Source organism: Hyperolius riggenbachi, chromosome 4 (assembly GCF_040937935.1).
Source record: "Hyperolius riggenbachi isolate aHypRig1 chromosome 4, aHypRig1.pri, whole genome shotgun sequence".
Classification (NCBI taxonomy): Eukaryota; Metazoa; Chordata; class Amphibia; order Anura; family Hyperoliidae; genus Hyperolius; species Hyperolius riggenbachi.
The window spans coordinates 42,664,997-42,688,676 of NC_090649.1; the positions used below are offsets into that span (position 1 = coordinate 42,664,997).

General features: G+C 47.3%; 18 non-coding genes across 18 annotated transcripts; 7 read left to right on the plus strand and 11 right to left on the minus strand.

Moving 5' to 3' along the window:
• Positions 1-1,042: 1,042 nt before the first annotated feature.
• TRNAG-GCC (transfer RNA glycine (anticodon GCC)) lies at positions 1,043-1,113 on the minus strand. The gene has a single exon. It is a non-coding gene; the product is annotated as a tRNA-Gly (tRNA).
• A 1,550-nt stretch (positions 1,114-2,663) lies between these two features.
• Positions 2,664-2,734, minus strand: TRNAG-GCC (transfer RNA glycine (anticodon GCC)). Its single transcript has one exon. It is a non-coding gene; the product is annotated as a tRNA-Gly (tRNA).
• Positions 2,735-2,868: 134 nt separating this feature from the next.
• Positions 2,869-2,941, plus strand: TRNAK-CUU (transfer RNA lysine (anticodon CUU)). The gene has a single exon. It is a non-coding gene; the product is annotated as a tRNA-Lys (tRNA).
• Positions 2,942-4,284: 1,343 nt separating this feature from the next.
• TRNAG-GCC (transfer RNA glycine (anticodon GCC)) lies at positions 4,285-4,355 on the minus strand. The gene has a single exon. It is a non-coding gene; the product is annotated as a tRNA-Gly (tRNA).
• Positions 4,356-4,489: 134 nt separating this feature from the next.
• TRNAK-CUU (transfer RNA lysine (anticodon CUU)) lies at positions 4,490-4,562 on the plus strand. Its single transcript has one exon. It is a non-coding gene; the product is annotated as a tRNA-Lys (tRNA).
• Positions 4,563-5,904: 1,342 nt separating this feature from the next.
• Positions 5,905-5,975, minus strand: TRNAG-GCC (transfer RNA glycine (anticodon GCC)). Its single transcript has one exon. It is a non-coding gene; the product is annotated as a tRNA-Gly (tRNA).
• Positions 5,976-6,113: 138 nt separating this feature from the next.
• TRNAK-CUU (transfer RNA lysine (anticodon CUU)) lies at positions 6,114-6,186 on the plus strand. Its single transcript has one exon. It is a non-coding gene; the product is annotated as a tRNA-Lys (tRNA).
• A 1,343-nt stretch (positions 6,187-7,529) lies between these two features.
• Positions 7,530-7,600, minus strand: TRNAG-GCC (transfer RNA glycine (anticodon GCC)). The gene has a single exon. It is a non-coding gene; the product is annotated as a tRNA-Gly (tRNA).
• Positions 7,601-7,734: 134 nt separating this feature from the next.
• Positions 7,735-7,807, plus strand: TRNAK-CUU (transfer RNA lysine (anticodon CUU)). The gene has a single exon. It is a non-coding gene; the product is annotated as a tRNA-Lys (tRNA).
• Positions 7,808-9,150: 1,343 nt separating this feature from the next.
• Positions 9,151-9,221, minus strand: TRNAG-GCC (transfer RNA glycine (anticodon GCC)). Its single transcript has one exon. It is a non-coding gene; the product is annotated as a tRNA-Gly (tRNA).
• A 1,550-nt stretch (positions 9,222-10,771) lies between these two features.
• TRNAG-GCC (transfer RNA glycine (anticodon GCC)) lies at positions 10,772-10,842 on the minus strand. The gene has a single exon. It is a non-coding gene; the product is annotated as a tRNA-Gly (tRNA).
• A 134-nt stretch (positions 10,843-10,976) lies between these two features.
• Positions 10,977-11,049, plus strand: TRNAK-CUU (transfer RNA lysine (anticodon CUU)). Its single transcript has one exon. It is a non-coding gene; the product is annotated as a tRNA-Lys (tRNA).
• A 7,100-nt stretch (positions 11,050-18,149) lies between these two features.
• On the minus strand, positions 18,150-18,220 carry TRNAG-GCC (transfer RNA glycine (anticodon GCC)). Its single transcript has one exon. It is a non-coding gene; the product is annotated as a tRNA-Gly (tRNA).
• Positions 18,221-19,770: 1,550 nt separating this feature from the next.
• On the minus strand, positions 19,771-19,841 carry TRNAG-GCC (transfer RNA glycine (anticodon GCC)). Its single transcript has one exon. It is a non-coding gene; the product is annotated as a tRNA-Gly (tRNA).
• A 134-nt stretch (positions 19,842-19,975) lies between these two features.
• Positions 19,976-20,048, plus strand: TRNAK-CUU (transfer RNA lysine (anticodon CUU)). The gene has a single exon. It is a non-coding gene; the product is annotated as a tRNA-Lys (tRNA).
• Positions 20,049-21,391: 1,343 nt separating this feature from the next.
• TRNAG-GCC (transfer RNA glycine (anticodon GCC)) lies at positions 21,392-21,462 on the minus strand. The gene has a single exon. It is a non-coding gene; the product is annotated as a tRNA-Gly (tRNA).
• Positions 21,463-23,013: 1,551 nt separating this feature from the next.
• TRNAG-GCC (transfer RNA glycine (anticodon GCC)) lies at positions 23,014-23,084 on the minus strand. The gene has a single exon. It is a non-coding gene; the product is annotated as a tRNA-Gly (tRNA).
• A 134-nt stretch (positions 23,085-23,218) lies between these two features.
• TRNAK-CUU (transfer RNA lysine (anticodon CUU)) lies at positions 23,219-23,291 on the plus strand. Its single transcript has one exon. It is a non-coding gene; the product is annotated as a tRNA-Lys (tRNA).
• The last annotated feature ends 389 nt before the right edge of the window (positions 23,292-23,680 follow it).

Here is a 23,680-nt window from a genome sequence, read left to right on the forward strand (position 1 = left end):
CTTTTGTCAAGGAGAGACTTACAATCAATCACTTGACAAGGAACAACCACCTGAAAGATACTCATTCTCGTATGCCTGGTGCACACCATGCAATTCCCCATCAGATAGATGGGCCGATAGATCCTTTCCGACAGACACGATCGGATTTCCGTTCGGATTTCCGATCACTACTATGCAAATCCATCAGAAAAACGATCGGAAATCAGATCGGACCTGCCGGAAATCATCTGTTCGACCCATCTATCTGACAGGCATTGGTATGGTGTGTATTAGGCTTTGCACTCCAAAGGTGCTCACATAGCAGTATGAGGAGGGCACTCTGCACACGGCCTGAGATTTAGCTGAGAGGATTGAAAAAAAGGAAGTTGCTCTTTCCCTTAACTTGTTTTTAGATGAGGTACTTCCCAACAAAAGTTACAAACCAAAAAGCCTTTCAGTCCCGGCAAGCAAAAAAAGTGGTTGCTTTCATTTGACTTAAGTTTGTTACTACTTTTTTTTCTGTACTTTTAGTATGTTTTCTTAATTGCTAGGTGCTGGGAAAGCAAGTTGTAGGTAAGCTGACACAACATCTCAACATCTACTGTGAGAAAACTCAGGACAAAAGTAGAATGAATGAGGGCCTAGAGAGAACGCTCCAAATTTGAGCAAGGCCCTGAGTAGAGTGCAAAGACAACAAGGCAAAAAGTTGTAAAACAACACCAGATGAGCAGATGCTGCTGACTTGGCATTTCCGAGGCTTTTCTAGACAGTTAAAAAGAAGCCTAATAGGTGAGTACTGGAGAGGGAGAGATGCTGCACGTCACTGGCACTGCTAGAAGACATGCAAGGCCTTTGGGCACGCAAGTGTCCCAAGGCTGCTTTAACTTGTGTGTCTTAGAGTCATGTTTGCTGAGTACTAGGGTCCCTCTTCTCGACTGTCAGCCAGCACTGTGGCCAAGTGCCACGGTGACTCTTGCAAATGTCCTTAAATGGCTTCTGGCCTGCAGAGATGTCTTAAGCTTGAGAAGTGCAAAGTGTGGAGGTGTGCCAAAATCCTAGCATTTGCATTGGCCGGGAATCGAACCCGGGTCTCCCGCGTGGCAGGCGAGAATTCTACCACTGAACCACCAATGCCTTGCCCTGTTGATCGGTGCTGAAAAACGTGGCCAGCCAAATCAGGCCATACAAGATTGCCTTCTTCTGTGCGGATGGCAAAGGTGAGGCTGACGCCATTTTGCAATTTTTGACATTTCAGCTCAAGCAAGCAAGCCCGGCTAGCTCAGTCGGTAGAGCATGAGACTCTTAATCTCAGGGTCGTGGGTTTGAGCCCCATGTTGGGCGATCAAAGCTTCTCCTTTTACTTTCTACTAGGCAGAGCTCCTCCAAAACGATTACAAACCATCACCAGGCCATCACTTCCTCTTTCACATGCCACTCCCCACTCCCTTTGCTAACAAACGAAAATGTCATCTCAGCTTTCCCCTTCACTTTTACTCACACAACCTCTTTTAACAACTTTTCAGCAAAAGTGCTTCACCACCCCAAGAAAGAGAAAAACACTCCTTCTTACAATCTTACTCATCTTTCCTATACTACTTTTCTTATCTGCTTTTCCCAGATTTCCGTTGGCTTTACTCCAGTCCTTTTGTCAAGGAGAGACTTACAATCAATCACTTGACAAGGAACAACCACCTGAAAGATACTCATTCTCGTATGCCTGGTGCACACCATGCAATTCCCCATCAGATAGATGGGCCGATAGATCCTTTCCGACAGACACGATCGGATTTCCGTTCGGATTTCCGATCACTACTATGCAAATCCATCAGAAAAACGATCGGAAATCAGATCGGACCTGCCGGAAATCATCTGTTCGACCCATCTATCTGACAGGCATTGGTATGGTGTGTATTAGGCTTTGCACTCCAAAGGTGCTCACATAGCAGTATGAGGAGGGCACTCTGCACACGGCCTGAGATTTAGCTGAGAGGATTGAAAAAAAGGAAGTTGCTCTTTCCCTTAACTTGTTTTTAGATGAGGTACTTCCCAACAAAAGTTACAAACCAAAAAGCCTTTCAGTCCCGGCAAGCAAAAAAAGTGGTTGCTTTCATTTGACTTAAGTTTGTTACTACTTTTTTTTCTGTACTTTTAGTATGTTTTCTTAATTGCTAGGTGCTGGGAAAGCAAGTTGTAGGTAAGCTGACACAACATCTCAACATCTACTGTGAGAAAACTCAGGACAAAAGTAGAATGAATGAGGGCCTAGAGAGAACGCTCCAAATTTGAGCAAGGCCCTGAGTAGAGTGCAAAGACAACAAGGCAAAAAGTTGTAAAACAACACCAGATGAGCAGATGCTGCTGACTTGGCATTTCCGAGGCTTTTCTAGACAGTTAAAAAGAAGCCTAATAGGTGAGTACTGGAGAGGGAGAGATGCTGCACGTCACTGGCACTGCTAGAAGACATGCAAGGCCTTTGGGCACGCAAGTGTCCCAAGGCTGCTTTAACTTGTGTGTCTTAGAGTCATGTTTGCTGGGTACTAGGGTCCCTCTTCTCGACTGTCAGCCAGCACTGTGGCCAAGTGCCACCGTGACTCTTGCAAATGTCCTTAAATGGCTTCTGGCCTGCAGAGATGTCTTAAGCTTGAGAAGTGCAAAGTGTGGAGGTGTGCCAAAATCCTAGCATTTGCATTGGCCGGGAATCGAACCCGGGCCTCCCGCGTGGCAGGCGAGAATTCTACCACTGAACCACCAATGCCTTGCCCTGTTGCTCGGTGCTGAAAAACGTGGCCAGCCAAATCAGGCCATACAAGATTGCCTTCTTCTGTTCGGATGGCAAAGGTGAGGCTGGCGCCATTTTGCAATTTTTGACATTTCAGCTCAAGCAAGCAAGCCCGGCTAGCTCAGTCGGTAGAGCATGAGACTCTTAATCTCAGGGTCGTGGGTTCGAGCCCCACGTTGGGCGATCAAAGCTTCTCCTTTTACTTTCTACTAGGCAGAGCTCCTCCAAAACGATTACAAACCATCACCAGGCCATCACTTCCTCTTTCACATGCCACTCCCCACTCCCTTTGCTAACAAACGAAAATGTCATCTCAGCTTTCCCCTTCACTTTTACTCACACAACCTCTTTTAACAACTTTTCAGCAAAAGTGCTTCACCACCCCAAGAAAGAGAAAAACACTCCTTCTTACAATCTTACTCATCTTTCCTATACTACTTTTCTTATCTGCTTTTCCCAGATTTCCGTTGGCTTTACTCCAGTCCTTTTGTCAAGGAGAGACTTACAATCAATCACTTGACAAGGAACAACCACCTGAAAGATACTCATTCTCGTATGCCTGGTGCACACCATGCAATTCCCCATCAGATAGATGGGCCGATAGATCCTTTCCGACAGACACGATCGGATTTCCGTTCGGATTTCCGATCACTACTATGCAAATCCATCAGAAAAACGATCGGAAATCAGATCGGACCTGCCGGAAATCATCTGTTCGACCCATCTATCTGACAGGCATTGGTATGGTGTGTATTAGGCTTTGCACTCCAAAGGTGCTCACATAGCAGTATGAGGAGGGCACTCTGCACACGGCCTGAGATTTAGCTGAGAGGATTGAAAAAAAGGAAGTTGCTCTTTCCCTTAACTTGTTTTTAGATGAGGTACTTCCCAACAAAAGTTACAAACCAAAAAGCCTTTCAGTCCCGGCAAGCAAAAAAAGTGGTTGCTTTCATTTGACTTAAGTTTGTTACTACTTTTTTTTCTGTACTTTTAGTATGTTTTCTTAATTGCTAGGTGCTGGGAAAGCAAGTTGTAGGTAAGCTGACACAACATCTCAACATCTACTGTGAGAAAACTCAGGACAAAAGTAGAATGAATGAGGGCCTAGAGAGAACGCTCCAAATTTGAGCAAGGCCCTGAGTAGAGTGCAAAGACAACAAGGCAAAAAGTTGTAAAACAACACCAGATGAGCAGATGCTGCTGACTTGGCATTTCCGAGGCTTTTCTAGACAGTTAAAAAGAAGCCTAATAGGTGAGTACTGGAGAGGGAGAGATGCTGCACATCACTGGCACTGCTAGAAGACATGCAAGGCCTTTGGGCACGCAAGTGTCCCAAGGCTGCTTTAACTTGTGTGTCTTAGAGTCATGTTTGCTGGGTACTAGGGTCCCTCTTCTCGACTGTCAGCCAGCACTGTGGCCAAGTGCCACGGTGACTCTTGCAGATGTCCTTAAATGGCTTCTGGCCTGCAGAGATGTCTTAAGCTTGAGAAGTGCAAAGTGTGGAGGTGTGCCAAAATCCTAGCATCTGCATTGGCCGGGAATCGAACCCGGGCCTCCCGCGTGGCAGGCGAGAATTCTACCACTGAACCACCAATGCCTTGCCCTGTTGCTCGGTGCTGAAAAACGTGGCCAGCCAAATCAGGCCATACAAGATTGCCTTCTTCTGTGCGGATGGCAAAGGTGAGGCTGGCGCCATTTTGCAATTTTTGACATTTCAGCTTAAGCAAGCAAGCCCGGCTAGCTCAGTCGGTAGAGCATGAGACTCTTAATCTCAGGGTCGTGGGTTCGAGCCCCACGTTGGGCGATCAAAGCTTCTCCTTTTACTTTCTACTAGGCAGAGCTCCTCCAAAACGATTACAAACCATCACCAGGCCATCACTTCCTCTTTCACATGCCACTCCCCACTCCCTTTGCTAACAAACAAAAATGTCATCTCAGCTTTCCCCTTCACTTTTACTCACACAACCTCTTTTAACAACTTTTCAGCAAAAGTGCTTCACCACCCCAAGAAAGAGAAAAACACTCCTTCTTACAATCTTACTCATCTTTCCTATACTACTTTTCTTATCTGCTTTTCCCAGATTTCCGTTGGCTTTACTCCAGTCCTTTTGTCAAGGAGAGACTTACAATCAATCACTTGACAAGGAACAACCACCTGAAAGATACTCATTCTCGTATGCCTGGTGCACACCATGCAATTCCCCATCAGATAGATGGGCCGATAGATCCTTTCCGACAGACACGATCGGATTTCCGTTCGGATTTCCGATCACTACTATGCAAATCCATCAGAAAAACGATCGGAAATCAGATCGGACCTGCCGGAAATCATCTGTTCGACCCATCTATCTGACAGGCATTGGTATGGTGTGTATTAGGCTTTGCACTCCAAAGGTGCTCACATAGCAGTATGAGGAGGGCACTCTGCACACGGCCTGAGATTTAGCTGAGAGGATTGAAAAAAAGGAAGTTGCTCTTTCCCTTAACTTGTTTTAGATGAGGTACTTCCCAACAAAAGTTACAAACCAAAAAGCCTTTCAGTCCCGGCAAGCAAAAAAAGTGGTTGCTTTCATTTGACTTAAGTTTGTTACTACTTTTTTTTCTGTACTTTTAGTATGTTTTCTTAATTGCTAGGTGCTGGGAAAGCAAGTTGTAGGTAAGCTGACACAACATCTCAACATCTACTGTGAGAAAACTCAGGACAAAAGTAGAATGAATGAGGGCCTAGAGAGAACGCTCCAAATTTGAGCAAGGCCCTGAGTAGAGTGCAAAGACAACAAGGCAAAAAGTTGTAAAACAACACCAGATGAGCAGATGCTGCTGACTTGGCATTTCCGAGGCTTTTCTAGACAGTTAAAAAGAAGCCTAATAGGTGAGTACTGGAGAGGGAGAGATGCTGCACATCACTGGCACTGCTAGAAGACATGCAAGGCCTTTGGGCACGCAAGTGTCCCAAGGCTGCTTTAACTTGTGTGTCTTAGAGTCATGTTTGCTGGGTACTAGGGTCCCTCTTCTCGACTGTCAGCCAGCACTGTGGCCAAGTGCCACGGTGACTCTTGCAAATGTCCTTAAATGGCTTCTGGCCTGCAGAGATGTCTTAAGCTTGAGAAGTGCAAAGTGTGGAGGTGTGCCAAAATCCTAGCATTTGCATTGGCCGGGAATCGAACCCGGGCCTCCCGCGTGGCAGGCGAGAATTCTACCACTGAACCACCAATGCCTTGCCCTGTTGCTCGGTGCTGAAAAACGTGGCCAGCCAAATCAGGCCATACAAGATTGCCTTCTTCTGTGCGGATGGCAAAGGTGAGGCTGACGCCATTTTGCAATTTTTGACATTTCAGCTCAAGCAAGCAAGCAAGCCCGGCTAGCTCAGTCGGTAGAGCATGAGACTCTTAATCTCAGGGTCGTGGGTTCGAGCCCCACGTTGGGCGATCAAAGCTTCTCCTTTTACTTTCTACTAGGCAGAGCTCCTCCAAAACGATTACAAACCATCACCAGGCCATCACTTCCTCTTTCACATGCCACTCCCCACTCCCTTTGCTAACAAACGAAAATGTCATCTCAGCTTTCCCCTTCACTTTTACTCACACAACCTCTTTTAACAACTTTTCAGCAAAAGTGCTTCACCACCCCAAGAAAGAGAAAAACACTCCTTCTTACAATCTTACTCATCTTTCCTATACTACTTTTCTTATCTGCTTTTCCCAGATTTCCGTTGGCTTTACTCCAGTCCTTTTGTCAAGGAGAGACTTACAATCAATCACTTGACAAGGAACAACCACCTGAAAGATACTCATTCTCGTATGCCTGGTGCACACCATGCAATTCCCCATCAGATAGATGGGCCGATAGATCCTTTCCGACAGACACGATCGGATTTCCGTTCGGATTTCCGATCACTACTATGCAAATCCATCAGAAAAACGATCGGAAATCAGATCGGACCTGCCGGAAATCATCTGTTCGACCCATCTATCTGACAGGCATTGGTATGGTGTGTATTAGGCTTTGCACTCCAAAGGTGCTCACATAGCAGTATGAGGAGGGCACTCTGCACACGGCCTGAGATTTAGCTGAGAGGATTGAAAAAAAGGAAGTTGCTCTTTCCCTTAACTTGTTTTTAGATGAGGTACTTCCCAACAAAAGTTACAAACCAAAAAGCCTTTCAGTCCCGGCAAGCAAAAAAAGTGGTTGCTTTCATTTGACTTAAGTTTGTTACTACTTTTTTTTCTGTACTTTTAGTATGTTTTCTTAATTGCTAGGTGCTGGGAAAGCAAGTTGTAGGTAAGCTGACACAACATCTCAACATCTACTGTGAGAAAACTCAGGACAAAAGTAGAATGAATGAGGGCCTAGAGAGAACGCTCCAAATTTGAGCAAGGCCCTGAGTAGAGTGCAAAGACAACAAGGCAAAAAGTTGTAAAACAACACCAGATGAGCAGATGCTGCTGACTTGGCATTTCCGAGGCTTTTCTAGACAGTTAAAAAGAAGCCTAATAGGTGAGTACTGGAGAGGGAGAGATGCTGCACGTCACTGGCACTGCTAGAAGACATGCAAGGCCTTTGGGCACGCAAGTGTCCCAAGGCTGCTTTAACTTGTGTGTCTTAGAGTCATGTTTGCTGGGTACTAGGGTCCCTCTTCTCGACTGTCAGCCAGCACTGTGGCCAAGTGCCACGGTGACTCTTGCAAATGTCCTTAAATGGCTTCTGGCCTGCAGAGATGTCTTAAGCTTGAGAAGTGCAAAGTGTGGAGGTGTGCCAAAATCCTAGCATTTGCATTGGCCGGGAATCGAACCCGGGACTCACGCGTGGCAGGCGAGAATTCTACCACTGAACCACCAATGCCTTGCCCTGTTGCTCGGTGCTGAAAAACGTGGCCAGCCAAATCAGGCCATACAAGATTGCCTTCTTCTGTGCGGATGGCAAAGGTGAGGCTGGCGCCATTTTGCAATTTTTGACATTTCAGCTCAAGCAAGCAAGCCCGGCTAGCTCAGTCGGTAGAGCATGAGACTCTTAATCTCAGGGTCGTGGGTTCGAGCCCCACGTTGGGCGATCAAAGCTTCTCCTTTTACTTTCTACTAGGCAGAGCGCCTCCAAAACGATTACAAACCATCACCAGGCCATCACTTCCTCTTTCACATGCCACTCCCCACTCCCTTTGCTAACAAACGAAAATGTCATCTCAGCTTTCCCCTTCACTTTTACTCACACAACCTCTTTTAACAACTTTTCAGCAAAAGTGCTTCACCACCCCAAGAAAGAGAAAAACACTCCTTCTTACAATCTTACTCATCTTTCCTATACTACTTTTCTTATCTGCTTTTCCCAGATTTCCGTTGGCTTTACTCCAGTCCTTTTGTCAAGGAGAGACTTACAATCAATCACTTGACAAGGAACAACCACCTGAAAGATACTCATTCTCGTATGCCTGGTGCACACCATGCAATTCCCCATCAGATAGATGGGCCGATAGATCCTTTCCGACAGACACGATCGGATTTCCGTTCGGATTTCCGATCACTACTATGCAAATCCATCAGAAAAACGATCGGAAATCAGATCGGACCTGCCGGAAATCATCTGTTCGACCCATCTATCTGACAGGCATTGGTATGGTGTGTATTAGGCTTTGCACTCCAAAGGTGCTCACATAGCAGTATGAGGAGGGCACTCTGCACACGGCCTGAGATTTAGCTGAGAGGATTGAAAAAAAGGAAGTTGCTCTTTCCCTTAACTTGTTTTTAGATGAGGTACTTCCCAACAAAAGTTACAAACCAAAAAGCCTTTCAGTCCCGGCAAGCAAAAAAAGTGGTTGCTTTCATTTGACTTAAGTTTGTTACTACTTTTTTTTCTGTACTTTTAGTATGTTTTCTTAATTGCTAGGTGCTGGGAAAGCAAGTTGTAGGTAAGCTGACACAACATCTCAACATCTACTGTGAGAAAACTCAGGACAAAAGTAGAATGAATGAGGGCCTAGAGAGAACGCTCCAAATTTGAGCAAGGCCCTGAGTAGAGTGCAAAGACAACAAGGCAAAAAGTTGTAAAACAACACCAGATGAGCAGATGCTGCTGACTTGGCATTTCCGAGGCTTTTCTAGACAGTTAAAAAGAAGCCTAATAGGTGAGTACTGGAGAGGGAGAGATGCTGCACGTCACTGGCACTGCTAGAAGACATGCAAGGCCTTTGGGCACGCAAGTGTCCCAAGGCTGCTTTAACTTGTGTGTCTTAGAGTCATGTTTGCTGGGTACTAGGGTCCCTCTTCTCGACTGTCAGCCAGCACTGTGGCCAAGTACCACGGTGACTCTTGCAAATGTCCTTAAATGGCTTCTGGCCTGCAGAGATGTCTTAAGCTTGAGAAGTGCAAAGTGTGGAGGTGTGCCAAAATCCTAGCATTTGCATTGGCCGGGAATCGAACCCAGGCCTCCCGCGTGGCAGGCGAGAATTCTACCACTGAACCACCAATGCCTTGCCCTGTTGCTCGGTGCTGAAAAACGTGGCCAGCCAAATCAGGCCATACAAGATTGCCTTCTTCTGTGCGGATGGCAAAGGTGAGGCTGGCGCCATTTTGCAATTTTTGACATTTCAGCTCAAGCAAGCAAGCCTGGCTAGCTCAGTCGGTAGAGCATGAGACTCTTAATCTCAGGGTCGTGGGTTTGAGCCCCACGTTGGGCGATCAAAGCTTCTCCTTTTACTTTCTACTAGGCAGAGCTCCTCCAAAACGATTACAAACCATCACCAGGCCATCACTTCCTCTTTCACATGCCACTCCCCACTCCCTTTGCTAACAAACGAAAATGTCATCTCAGCTTTCCCCTTCACTTTTACTCACACAACCTCTTTTAACAACTTTTCAGCAAAAGTGCTTCACCACCCCAAGAAAGAGAAAAACACTCCTTCTTACAATCTTACTCATCTTTCCTATACTACTTTTCTTATCTGCTTTTCCCAGATTTCCGTTGGCTTTACTCCAGTCCTTTTGTCAAGGAGAGACTTACAATCAATCACTTGACAAGGAACAACCACCTGAAAGATACTCATTCTCGTATGCCTGGTGCACACCATGCAATTCCCCATCAGATAGATGGGCCGATAGATCCTTTCCGACAGACACGATCGGATTTCCGTTCGGATTTCCGATCACTACTATGCAAATCCATCAGAAAAACGATCGGAAATCAGATCGGACCTGCCGGAAATCATCTGTTCGACCCATCTATCTGACAGGCATTGGTATGGTGTGTATTAGGCTTTGCACTCCAAAGGTGCTCACATAGCAGTATGAGGAGGGCACTCTGCACACGGCCTGAGATTTAGCTGAGAGGATTGAAAAAAAGGAAGTTGCTCTTTCCCTTAACTTGTTTTTAGATGAGGTACTTCCCAACAAAAGTTACAAACCAAAAAGCCTTTCAGTCCCGGCAAGCAAAAAAAGTGGTTGCTTTCATTTGACTTAAGTTTGTTACTACTTTTTTTTCTGTACTTTTAGTATGTTTTCTTAATTGCTAGGTGCTGGGAAAGCAAGTTGTAGGTAAGCTGACACAACATCTCAACATCTACTGTGAGAAAACTCAGGACAAAAGTAGAATGAATGAGGGCCTAGAGAGAACGCTCCAAATTTGAGCAAGGCCCTGAGTAGAGTGCAAAGACAACAAGGCAAAAAGTTGTAAAACAACACCAGATGAGCAGATGCTGCTGACTTGGCATTTCCGAGGCTTTTCTAGACAGTTAAAAAGAAGCCTAATAGGTGAGTACTGGAGAGGGAGAGATGCTGCACGTCACTGGCAATGCTAGAAGACATGCAAGGCCTTTGGGCACGCAAGTGTCCCAAGGCTGCTTTAACTTGTGTGTCTTAGAGTCATGTTTGCTGGGTACTAGGGTCCCTCTTCTCGACTGTCAGCCAGCACTGTGGCCAAGTGCCACGGTGACTCTTGCAAATGTCCTTAAATGGCTTCTGGCCTGCAGAGATGTCTTAAGCTTGAGAAGTGCAAAGTGTGGAGGTGTGCCAAAATCCTAGCATTTGCATTGGCCGGGAATCAAACCCGGGCCTCCCGCGTGGCAGGCGAGAATTCTACCACTGAACCACCAATGCCTTGCCCTGTTGCTCGGTGCTGAAAAACGTGGCCAGCCAAATCAGGCCATACAAGATTGCCTTCTTCTGTGCGGATGGCAAAGGTGAGGCTGGCGCCATTTTGCAATTTTTGACATTTCAGCTCAAGCAAGCAAGCCCGGCTAGCTCAGTCGGTAGAGCATGAGACTCTTAATCTCAGGGTCGTGGGTTCGAGCCCCACGTTGGGCGATCAAAGCTTCTCCTTTTACTTTCTACTAGGCAGAGCTCCTCCAAAACGATTACAAACCATCACCAGGCCATCACTTCCTCTTTCACATGCCACTCCCCACTCCCTTTGCTAACAAACGAAAATGTCATCTCAGCTTTCCCCTTCACTTTTACTCACACAACCTCTTTTAACAACTTTTCAGCAAAAGTGCTTCACCACCCCAAGAAAGAGAAAAACACTCCTTCTTACAATCTTACTCATCTTTCCTATACTACTTTTCTTATCTGCTTTTCCCAGATTTCCGTTGGCTTTACTCCAGTCCTTTTGTCAAGGAGAGACTTACAATCAATCACTTGACAAGGAACAACCACCTGAAAGATACTCATTCTCGTATGCCTGGTGCACACCATGCAATTCCCCATCAGATAGATGGGCCGATAGATCCTTTCCGACAGACACGATCGGATTTCCGTTCGGATTTCCGATCACTACTATGCAAATCCATCAGAAAAACGATCGGAAATCAGATCGGACCTGCCGGAAATCATCTGTTCGACCCATCTATCTGACAGGCATTGGTATGGTGTGTATTAGGCTTTGCACTCCAAAGGTGCTCACATAGCAGTATGAGGAGGGCACTCTGCACTAGTGTTGGGCGAACATCTAGATGTTCGGGTTCGGGCCGAACAGGCCGAACATGGCCGTGATGTTCGGGTGTTCGACCCGAACTCCGAACATAATGGAAGTCAATGGGGACCCGAACTTTTGTGGTTTGTAAAGCCTCCTTACATGCTACATACCCCAAATTTACAGGGTATGTGCACCTTGGGAGTGGGTACAAGAGGAAAAAAAAAATTAGCAAAAAGAGCTTATAGTTTTTGAGAAAATCGATTTTAAAGTTTCAAAGGGAAAACTGTCTTTTAAATGCGGGAAATGTCTGTTTTCTTTGCACAGGTAACATGCTTTTTGTCGGCATGCAGTCATAAATGTAATACATATAAGAGGTTCCAGGAAAAGGGACCGGTAATGCTAATCCAGCAGCAGCACACGTGATGGAACAGGAGGAGGGTGGCGCAGGAGGAGAAGGCCACGCTTTGAGACACAACAACCCAGGCCTTGCATGAGGACAAGAAGCGTGCGGATAGCATGCTTTGTACCACCATGCAGTCATAAATGTAATAAAGATAAGTGGTTCAATAAACAGGGACCACGCGGCAACGCTAACCCAGCAGCAGCACACGTGATGGAACAGGAGGAGGCGCAGGAGGAGAAGGCCACGCTTTGTGAGACACAACAACCCAGGCCTTGCATGAGGACAAAAAGCGTGCGGATAGCATGCTTTGTACCGCCATGTAGTCATAAATGTAATAAAGATAAGAGGTTCAATAAACAGGGACCACGCGGCAACGCTAACCCAGCAGCAGCAGCAGCAGCAGCACACGTGATGGAACAGGAGGAGGCGCAGGAGGAGAAGGCCACGCTTTGTGAGACACAACAACCCAGGCCTTGCATGAGGACAAAAAGCGTGCGGATAGCATGCTTTGTACCGCCATGTAGTCATAAATGTAATAAAGATAAGAGGTTCAATAAACAGGGACCACGCGGCAACGCTAACCCAGCAGCAGCAGCAGCAGCAGCACACGTGATGGAACAGGAGGAGGCGCAGGAGGAGAAGGCCACGCTTTGTGAGACACAACAACCCAGGCCTTGCATGAGGACAAAAAGCGTGCGGATAGCATGCTTTGTACCGCCATGTAGTCATAAATGTAATAAAGATAAGAGGTTCAATAAACAGGGACCACGCGGCAACGCTAACCCAGCAGCAGCAGCAGCAGCAGCACACGTGATGGAACAGGAGGAGGCGCAGGAGGAGAAGGCCACGCTTTGTGAGACACAACAACCCAGGCCTTGCATGAGGACAAAAAGCGTGCGGATAGCATGCTTTGTACCGCCATGTAGTCATAAATGTAATAAAGATAAGAGGTTCCATAAACAGGGACCGGCAACAGTAACCCAGCAGCAGCAGCAGCAGCACACGTGATGGAACAGGAGGAGGCGCAGGAGGAGAAGGCCACGCTTTGTGAGACACAACAACCCAGGCCTTGCATGAGGACAAAAAGCGTGCGGATATAGCAGCAATGCTTTTTGCCGCCATGCAGTCATAAATGTAATACAGATGAGAGGTTCAATAAACAGGGACCGGAAACGCTAAACCATCCCAGATGTTCATCGGTCATGTTACTTGGTTGGGGTCCAGGAGTGTTGCGTAGTCGTTTCCAATCCAGGATTGATTCATTTTAATTTGAGTCAGACGGTCTGCATTTTCTGTGGAGAGGCGGATACGCCGATCTGTGATGATGCCTCCGGCAGCACTGAAACAGCATTCCGACATAACGCTGGCTGCCGGGCAAGCCAGCACCTCTATTGCGTACATTGCCAGTTCGTGCCAGGTGTCTAGCTTCATGCCCGGTTTCAGGTCCAGCGGTGCCAGCCACAAATCCGTCTGTTCCTTTATTCCCCTCCAAATTTCCTCCCCTGTGTGCTGCTTATCCCCAAGGCAGATCAGCTTCAGCAACGCTTGCTGACGCATGCCAACAGCTGTGCTGCACTGCTTCCACGATCCTACTGCTGCTGGTGCTGGGTTAGCATTTCCGGATGAGGTACAGCTTTGAGATGCGTTGGAGGAGAAGGAGTCAGAGAGGTAGGTGCTGCTGTTGTTATCCAGCTGTTTGCGGCGTGGGCAACACCCGCGCCGTAGCAGGTGAGGAATCGCTGCCAGGCTCCACAAGGTTCACCCAGTGCGCGGTAAGGGAGATGTATCGACCCTGGCCGAACGCACTCGTCCAGGTGTCAGTGGTGAGGTGAACCTTGCAGGCAACGGCATTCTTCAAGCTTCGGGTTATTTAGCTGACCACGTGCTCATGCAACTCAGGCACTGCAGAGCGCGCAAAGTGGTAGCGGCTGGGAACCACGTAACGTGGGATGGCCACTGACATCATGCCCTTGAAGCTGTTTGTCTCCACCACTCGATATGGCAGCATTTCGCAGGCCAGAAGCTTGGCTATGCTGGCTGGCTGTTACTGCCACGGCCCGGGGGTCATTTGCTGGCAATTTCCTCTTGTGCTCAAACATCTCAGAGACAGACAACTCAACCGTAGCGCTGCACACCGAAGGGCTGTTGGTTGTTGTGTTTGATGAACACTGGGAGACCTCAAGAGCACTAGTCCGGAAAGTGACAGTGTCAGCATCGTCTGATGTTTGTGAATGTTGTGAACCACGCAATGGCTGGGCTACTGCTGCTGCTGAGGCGGGTCTGGTGGTGAGTCTGGTGAACCCAAGGGAGGCAGTGTTGCTGGTGGTACCCTGTCCTGCCGCGTTTGCCCACAGAGTGGTATGTTTGGATAGAATGTGGCGGCTCATGCTGGTGGTGGAGAGGTTGTTAATACTTTTCCCCCTGCTCAGGCGGGTCTTGCACACCTTGCAAATCGCCATGGTAACATCCTCAGTGCAGTCTTCAAAGAAAGCCCAGACTTTAACTGGCTGAGGACTCGGACCTCGTGCGTGATGTGCTGGTGCTGCTTAACCCACTGCTGGACGCTTGAGAGGTCATCCAAGTAATTATCTGGTCCTGTTCTTTTGGATCTGTGAGGGTTGTTGTCCTGGACAACATGGGCAGTATTGAGTGGGTTTTCTTGGGTGCTCCCCTGTGGCCTGTACGTGAACCGTCAGGGGAAACACCTCTTCCCTTGCCCCTCCCTCTTTCACCGGATTTCTTCCTCATTTCACTTATCCTTAAAGTACACGCTGACTGGCAGCAGTACAGTGGCAGTACAGAAATGCTATACAGTGGTGGGTGAGCGGTGTACCACTATTGTCAGCAGTGACACAGAGCACAATGCTATACAGTGGCGGGTGAGCGGTGTACTACTGTTCCCAGCAGACACAGAGTGGAAGTAAACACAATGCTATATAGTGTGGCTGAGCCGTGTACACAGAGTGGCATTAAACACAATGCTATATAGTCTGCTATATAGTCACCCCGAACAGGGTGATGTTCTGCAGAACCCGAACAGTGGCAAACACTGTTCGCCCAACACTACTGGGAGGGAACGCAGATTTTAGTACCTAAACACACGATACAACATGTTTTCCGGGGTCGGACTCTGAGGCACATACAGATGGTCCCGATCATCATCCTCATCATACAACTCTTCTCCTGAGTCTGACCCACCCACCACCTCTGCCACCCCAACATCCCCAGACACAGACCCCTCATCGTCCTCAACATTAACTTGGGATGCTGGCCTGAGCCAGACCTCCTCCTCCACATCAGGCCCCATCATCTCCTCAATGGCAGCCCTCATTAATCGCTCTGGCGACGGACTGATGGACACAACGTTCTCCTCCGGGGAGGGCTGCTGCTGACCACTGGCTGCTGGGGTGGATGTTATAGCTTGCGTGGGGCGTTGGCTGTTGCTGTTGTTGGGAGTGCTGCTCACAGCGGAGGTCTCTGGGGAACTCATGTTGAGCTCATATAGTGGTTGACGGTGAGTGGAGTATTACTGATCCCAGCAATATACACACTGACTGGCAGAGTACGCAATGCTATATAGTGTGGCTGAGCGGTGTACACAGAGTGGCAGTAAACACAATGCTATATAGTCTGGCTGAGCGAGCGGTGTACTACTGTTCCCAGCAGAATCAGAGTGGCAGTAAACAATGGTATATAGTCTGGCTGAGCGGTGTACACAGAGTGTCAGTAAACAATGGTATATAGTCTGGCTGAGCGAGCGGTGTACTACTGTTCCCAGCAGAATCAGAGTGGCAGTAAACAATGGTATATAGTCTGGCTGAGCGGTGTACACAGAGTGTCAGTAAACAATGGTATATAGTCTGGCTGAGCGGTGTACACACAATGCTATATAGTCTGCTATATAGTGTCAGTAAACAATGGTATATAGTCTGGCTGAGCGAGCGGTGTACTACTGTTCCCAGCAGAATCAGAGTGGCAGTAAACAATGGTATATAGTCTGGCTGAGCGGTGTACACAGAGTGTCAGTAAACAATGGTATATAGTCTGGCTGAGCGGTGTACACAGAGTGTCAGTAAACAATGGTATATAGTCTGGCTGAGCGGTGTACACAGAGTGTCAGTAAACAATGGTATATAGTCTGGCTGAGCGGTGTACACAGAGTGGCAGTAAACACAATGCTATATACTCTGGCTGAGCGAGCGGTGTACTACTGTTCCCAGCAGACACAGAACAGTAAACAGAATGCTATATAGTGTGGCTGAGCGAGCGGTGTACCACTATTCCCAGCAGACACAGAACAGTAAACAGAATGCTATATAGTGTGGCTGAGCGAGCGGTGTACCACTATTCCCAGCAGACACAGAACAGTAAACAGAATGCTATATAGTGTGGCTGAGCGAGCGGTGTACCACTATTCCCAGCAGACACAGAACAGTGAACAGAATGCTATATAGTGTGGCTGAGCGAGCGGTGTACCACTATTCCCAGCAGACACAGAACAGTGAACAGAATGCTATATAGTGTGGCTGAGCGAGCGGTGTACCACTATTCCCAGCAGACACAGAACAGTGAACAGAATGCTATATAGTGTGGATGAGCGAGCGGTGTACCACTATTCCCAGCAGACACAGAACAGTAAACAGAATGCTATATAGTGTGGCTGAGCGAGCGGTGTACCACTATTCCCAGCAGACACAGAACAGTGAACAGAATGCTATATAGTGTGGCTGAGCGAGCGGTGTACCACTATTCCCAGCAGACACAGAGTGGCAGTAAACAGAATGCTATATAGTGTGGCTGAGCGAGGTACACAGAGTGGCAGTAAACAGAATGCTATATAGTGTGGCTGAGCAAGCGGTGTACTACTATTCCCAGCAGACACAGAGTGGCAGTAAACAGAATGCTATATAGTGTGGCTGAGCGAGGTACACAGAGTGGCAGTAAACAGAATGCTATATAGTGTGGCTGAGCAAGCGGTGTACTACTGTTCCCAGCAGTGACACAATGACAGGGGGGACCCTGGCTAGCGTGGCTGGAGCGCGAACTACCCTGCCTGCCTACCCAAAGCTAAACCCACAGACAAATGGCGGAGATATGACGTGGTTCGGGTATTTATTTACCCGAACCACGTGACAGTTCGGCCAATCAGAGCGCGTTCGGGTCCGAACCACGTGACCCGTTCGGCCAATCACAGCGCTAGCCGAACGTTCGGGGAACGTTCGGCCATGCGCTCTTAGTTCGGCCATATGGCCGAACGGTTTGGCCGAGCACCGTCAGGTGTTCGGCCGAACTCGAACATCACCCGAACAGGGTGATGTTCTGCAGAACCCGAACAGTGGCGAACACTGTTCGCCCAACACTACTCTGCACACGGCCTGAGATTTAGCTGAGAGGATTGAAAAAAAGGAAGTTGCTCTTTCCCTTAACTTGTTTTTAGATGAGGTACTTCCCAACAAAAGTTACAAACCAAAAAGCCTTTCAGTCCCGGCAAGCAAAAAAAGTGGTTGCTTTCATTTGACTTAAGTTTGTTACTACTTTTTTTTCTGTACTTTTAGTATGTTTTCTTAATTGCTAGGTGCTGGGAAAGCAAGTTGTAGGTAAGCTGACACAACATCTCAACATCTACTGTGAGAAAACTCAGGACAAAAGTAGAATGAATGAGGGCCTAGAGAGAACGCTCCAAATTTGAGCAAGGCCCTGAGTAGAGTGCAAAGACAACAAGGCAAAAAGTTCTAAAACAACACCAGATGAGCAGATGCTGCTGACTTGGCATTTCCGAGGCTTTTCTAGACAGTTAAAAAGAAGCCTAATAGGTGAGTACTGGAGAGGGAGAGATGCTGCACGTCACTGGCACTGCTAGAAGACATGCAAGGCCTTTGGGCACGCAAGTGTCCCATGGCTGCTTTAACTTGTGTGTCTTAGAGTCATGTTTGCTGGGTACTAGGGTCCCTCTTCTCGACTGTCAGCCAGCACTGTGGCCAAGTGCCACGGTGACTCTTGCAAATGTCCTTAAATGGCTTCTGGCCTGCAGAGATGTCTTAAGCTTGAGAAGTGCAAAGTGTGGAGGTGTGCCAAAATCCTAGCATTTGCATTGGCCGGGAATCGAACCCGGACCTCCCGCATGGCAGGCGAGAATTCTACCACTGAACCACCAATGCCTTGCCCTGTTGCTTGGTGCTGAAAAACGTGGCCAGCCAAATCAGGCCATACAAGATTGCCTTCTTCTGTGCGGATGGCAAAGGTGAGGCTGGCGCCATTTTGCAATTTTTGACATTTCAGCTCAAGCAAGCAAGCCCGGCTAGCTCAGTCGGTAGAGCATGAGACTCTTAATCTCAGGGTCGTGGGTTTGAGCCCCACGTTGGGCGATCAAAGCTTCTCCTTTTACTTTCTACTAGGCAGAGCTCCTCCAAAACGATTACAAACCATCACCAGGCCATCACTTCCTCTTTCACATGCCACTCCCCACTCCCTTTGCTAACAAACGAAAATGTCATCTCAGCTTTCCCCTTCACTTTTACTCACACAAACTCTTTTAACAACTTTTCAGCAAAAGTGCTTCACCACCCCAAGAAAGAGAAAAACACTCCTTCTTACAATCTTACTCATCTTTCCTATACTACTTTTCTTATCTGCTTTTCCCAGATTTCCGTTGGCTTTACTCCAGTCCTTTTGTCAAGGAGAGACTTACAATCAATCACTTGACAAGGAACAACCACCTGAAAGATACTCATTCTCGTATGCCTGGTGCACACCATGCAATTCCCCATCAGATAGATGGGCCGATAGATCCTTTCCGACAGACACGATCGGATTTCCGTTCGGATTTCCGATCACTACTATGCAAATCCATCAGAAAAACGATCGGAAATCAGATCGGACCTGCCGGAAATCATCTGTTCGACCCATCTATCTGACAGGCATTGGTATGGTGTGTATTAGGCTTTGCACTCCAAAGGTGCTCACATAGCAGTATGAGGAGGGCACTCTGCACACGGCCTGAGATTTAGCTGAGAGGATTGAAAAAAAGGAAGTTGCTCTTTCCCTTAACTTGTTTTTAGATGAGGTACTTCCCAACAAAAGTTACAAACCAAAAAGCCTTTCAGTCCCGGCAAGCAAAAAAAGTGGTTGCTTTCATTTGACTTAAGTTTGTTACTACTTTTTTTTCTGTACTTTTAGTATGTTTTCTTAATTGCTAGGTGCTGGGAAAGCAAGTTGTAGGTAAGCTGACACAACATCTCAACATCTACTGTGAGAAAACTCAGGACAAAAGTAGAATGAATGAGGGCCTAGAGAGAACGCTCCAAATTTGAGCAAGGCCCTGAGTAGAGTGCAAAGACAACAAGGCAAAAAGTTGTAAAACAACACCAGATGAGCAGATGCTGCTGACTTGGCATTTCCGAGGCTTTTCTAGACAGTTAAAAAGAAGCCTAATAGGTGAGTACTGGAGAGGGAGAGATGCTGCACGTCACTGGCACTGCTAGAAGACATGCAAGGCCTTTGGGCACGCAAGTGTCCCAAGGCTGCTTTAACTTGTGTGTCTTAGAGTCATGTTTGCTGGGTACTAGGGTCCCTCTTCTCGACTGTCAGCCAGCACTGTGGCCAAGTGCCACGGTGACTCTTGCAAATGTCCTTAAATGGCTTCTGGCCTGCAGAGATGTCTTAAGCTTGAGAAGTGCAAAGTGTGGAGGTGTGCCAAAATCCTAGCATTTGCATTGGCCGGGAATCGAACCCGGGCCTCCCGCGTGGCAGGCGAGAATTCTACCACTGAACCACCAATGCCTTGCCCTGTTGCTCGGTGCTGAAAAACGTGGCCAGCCAAATCAGGCCATACAAGATTGCCTTCTTCTGTGCGGATGGCAAAGGTGAGGCTGGCGCCATTTTGCAATTTTTGACATTTCAGCTCAAGCAAGCAAGCCCGGCTAGCTCAGTCGGTAGAGCATGAGACTCTTAATCTCAGGGTCGTGGGTTCGAGCCCCACGTTGGGCGATCAAAGCTTCTCCTTTTACTTTCTACTAGGCAGAGCTCCTCCAAAACGATTACAAACCATCACCAGGCCATCACTTCCTCTTTCACATGCCACTCCCCACTCCCTTTGCTAACAAACGAAAATGTCATCTCAGCTTTCCCCTTCACTTTTACTCACACAACCTCTTCTAACAACTTTTCAGCAAAAGTGCTTCACCACCCCAAGAAAGAGAAAAACACTCCTTCTTACAATCTTACTCATCTTTCCTATACTACTTTTCTTATCTGCTTTTCCCAGATTTCCGTTGGCTTTACTCCAGTCCTTTTGTCAAGGAGAGACTTACAATCAATCACTTGACAAGGAACAACCACCTGAAAGATACTCATTCTCGTATGCCTGGTGCACACCATGCAATTCCCCATCAGATAGATGGGCCGATAGATCCTTTCCGACAGACACGATCGGATTTCCGTTCGGATTTCCGATCACTACTATGCAAATCCATCAGAAAAACGATCGGAAATCAGATCGGACCTGCCGGAAATCATCTGTTCGACCCATCTATCTGACAGGCATTGGTATGGTGTGTATTAGGCTTTGCACTCCAAAGGTGCTCACATAGCAGTATGAGGAGGGCACTCTGCACACGGCCTGAGATTTAGCTGAGAGGATTGAAAAAAAGGAAGTTGCTCTTTCCCTTAACTTGTTTTTAGATGAGGTACTTCCCAACAAAAGTTACAAACCAAAAAGCCTTTCAGTCCCGGCAAGCAAAAAAAGTGGTTGCTTTCATTTGATTTAAGTTTGTTACTACTTTTTTTTCTGTACTTTTAGTATGTTTTCTTAATTGCTAGGTGCTGGGAAAGCAAGTTGTAGGTAAGCTGACACAACATCTCAACATCTACTGTGAGAAAACTCAGGACAAAAGTAGAATGAATGAGGGCCTAGAGAGAACGCTCCAAATTTGAGCAAGGCCCTGAGTAGAGTGCAAAGACAACAAGGCAAAAAGTTGTAAAACAACACCAGATGAGCAGATGCTGCTGACTTGGCATTTCCGAGGCTTTTCTAGACAGTTAAAAAGAAGCCTAATAGGTGAGTACTGGAGAGGGAGAGATGCTGCACGTCACTGGCACTGCTAGAAGACATGCAAGGCCTTTGGGCACGCAAGTGTCCCAAGGCTGCTTTAACTTGTGTGTCTTAGAGTCATGTTTGCTGGGTACTAGGGTCCCTCTTCTCGACTGTCAGCCAGCACTGTGGCCAAGTGCCACGGTGACTCTTGCAAATGTCCTTAAATGGCTTCTGGCCTGCAGAGATGTCTTAAGCTTGAGAAGTGCAAAGTGTGGAGGTGTGCCAAAATCCTAGCATTTGCATTGGCCGGGAATCGAACCCGGGCCTCCCGCGTGGCAGGCGAGAATTCTACCACTGAACCACCAATGCCTTGCCCTGTTGCTCGGTGCTGAAAAACGTGGCCAGCCAAATCAGGCCATACAAGATTGCCTTCTTCTGTGCGGATGGCAAAGGTGAGGCTGGCGCCATTTTGCAATTTTTGACATTTCAGCTCAAGCAAGCAAGCCCGGCTAGCTCAGTCGGTAGAGCATGAGACTCTTAATCTCAGGGTCGTGGGTTTGAGCCCCACGTTGGGCGATCAAAGCTTCTCCTTTTACTTTCTACTAGGCAGAGCTCCTCCAAAACGATTACAAACCATCACCAGGCCATCACTTCCTCTTTCACATGCCACTCCCCACTCCCTTTGCTAACAAACGAAAATGTCATCTCAGCTTTCCCCTTCACTTTTACTCACACAACCTCTTCTAACAACTTTTCAGCAAAAGTGCTTCACCACCCCAAGAAAGAGAAAAACACTCCTTCTTACAATCTTACTCATCTTTCCTATACTACTTTTCTTATCTGCTTTTCCCAGATTTCCGTTGGCTTTACTCCAGTCCTTTTGTCAAGGAGAGACTTACAATCAATCACTTGACAAGGAACAACCACCTGAAAGATACTCATTCTCGTATGCCTGGTGCACACCATGCAATTCCCCATCAGATAGATGGGCCGATAGATCCTTTCCGACAGACACGATCGGATTTCCGTTCGGATTTCCGATCACTACTATGCAAATCCATCAGAAAAACGATCGGAAATCAGATCGGACCTGCCGGAAATCATCTGTTCGACCCATCTATCTGACAGGCATTGGTATGGTGTGTATTAGGCTTTGCACTCCAAAGGTGCTCACATAGCAGTATGAGGAGGGCACTCTGCACACGGCCTGAGATTTAGCTGAGAGGATTGAAAAAAAGGAAGTTGCTCTTTCCCTTAACTTGTTTTTAGATGAGGTACTTCCCAACAAAAGTTACAAACCAAAAAGCCTTTCAGTCCCGGCAAGCAAAAAAAGTGGTTGCTTTCATTTGACTTAAGTTTGTTACTACTTTTTTTTTCTGTACTTTTAGTATGTTTTCTTAATTGCTAGGTGCTGGGAAAGCAAGTTGTAGGTAAGCTGACACAACATCTCAACATCTACTGTGAGAAAACTCAGGACAAAAGTAGAATGAATGAGGGCCTAGAGAGAACGCTCCAAATTTGAGCAAGGCCCTGAGTAGAGTGCAAAGACAACAAGGCAAAAAGTTGTAAAACAACACCAGATGAGCAGATGCTGCTGACTTGGCATTTCCGAGGCTTTTCTAGACAGTTAAAAAGAAGCCTAATAGGTGAGTACTGGAGAGGGAGAGATGCTGCACGTCACTGGCACTGCTAGAAGACATGCAAGGCCTTTGGGCACGCAAGTGTCCCAAGGCTGCTTTAACTTGTGTGTCTTAGAGTCATGTTTGCTGGGTACTAGGGTCCCTCTTCTCGACTGTCAGCCAGCACTGTGGCCAAGTGCCACGGTGACTCTTGCAAATGTCCTTAAATGGCTTCTGGCCTGCAGAGATGTCTTAAGCTTGAGAAGTGCAAAGTGTGGAGGTGTGCCAAAATCCTAGCATTTGCATTGGCCGGGAATCGAACCCGGGCCTCCCGCGTGGCAGGCGAGAATTCTACCACTGAACCACCAATGCCTTGCCCTGTTGCTCGGTGCTGAAAAACGTGGCCAGCCAAATCAGGCCATACAAGATTGCCTTCTTCTGTGCGGATGGCAAAGGTGAGGCTGGCGCCATTTTGCAATTTTTGACATTTCAGCTCAAGCAAGCAAGCCCGGCTAGCTCAGTCGGTAGAGCATGAGACTCTTAATCTCAGGGTCGTGGGTTCGAGCCCCACGTTGGGCGATCAAAGCTTCTCCTTTTACTTTCTACTAGGCAGAGCTCCTCCAAAACGATTACAAACCATCACCAGGCCATCACTTCCTCTTTCACATGCCACTCCCCACTCCCTTTGCTAACAAACGAAAATGTCATCTCAGCTTTCCCCTTCACTTTTACTCACACAACCTCTTTTAACAACTTTTCAGCAAAAGTGCTTCACCACCCCAAGAAAGAGAAAAACACTCCTTCTTACAATCTTACTCATCTTTCCTATACTACTTTTCTTATCTGCTTTTCCCAGATTTCCGTTGGCTTTACTCCAGTCCTTTTGTCAAGGAGAGACTTACAATCAATCACTTGACAAGGAACAACCACCTGAAAGATACTCATTCTCGTATGCCTGGTGCACACCA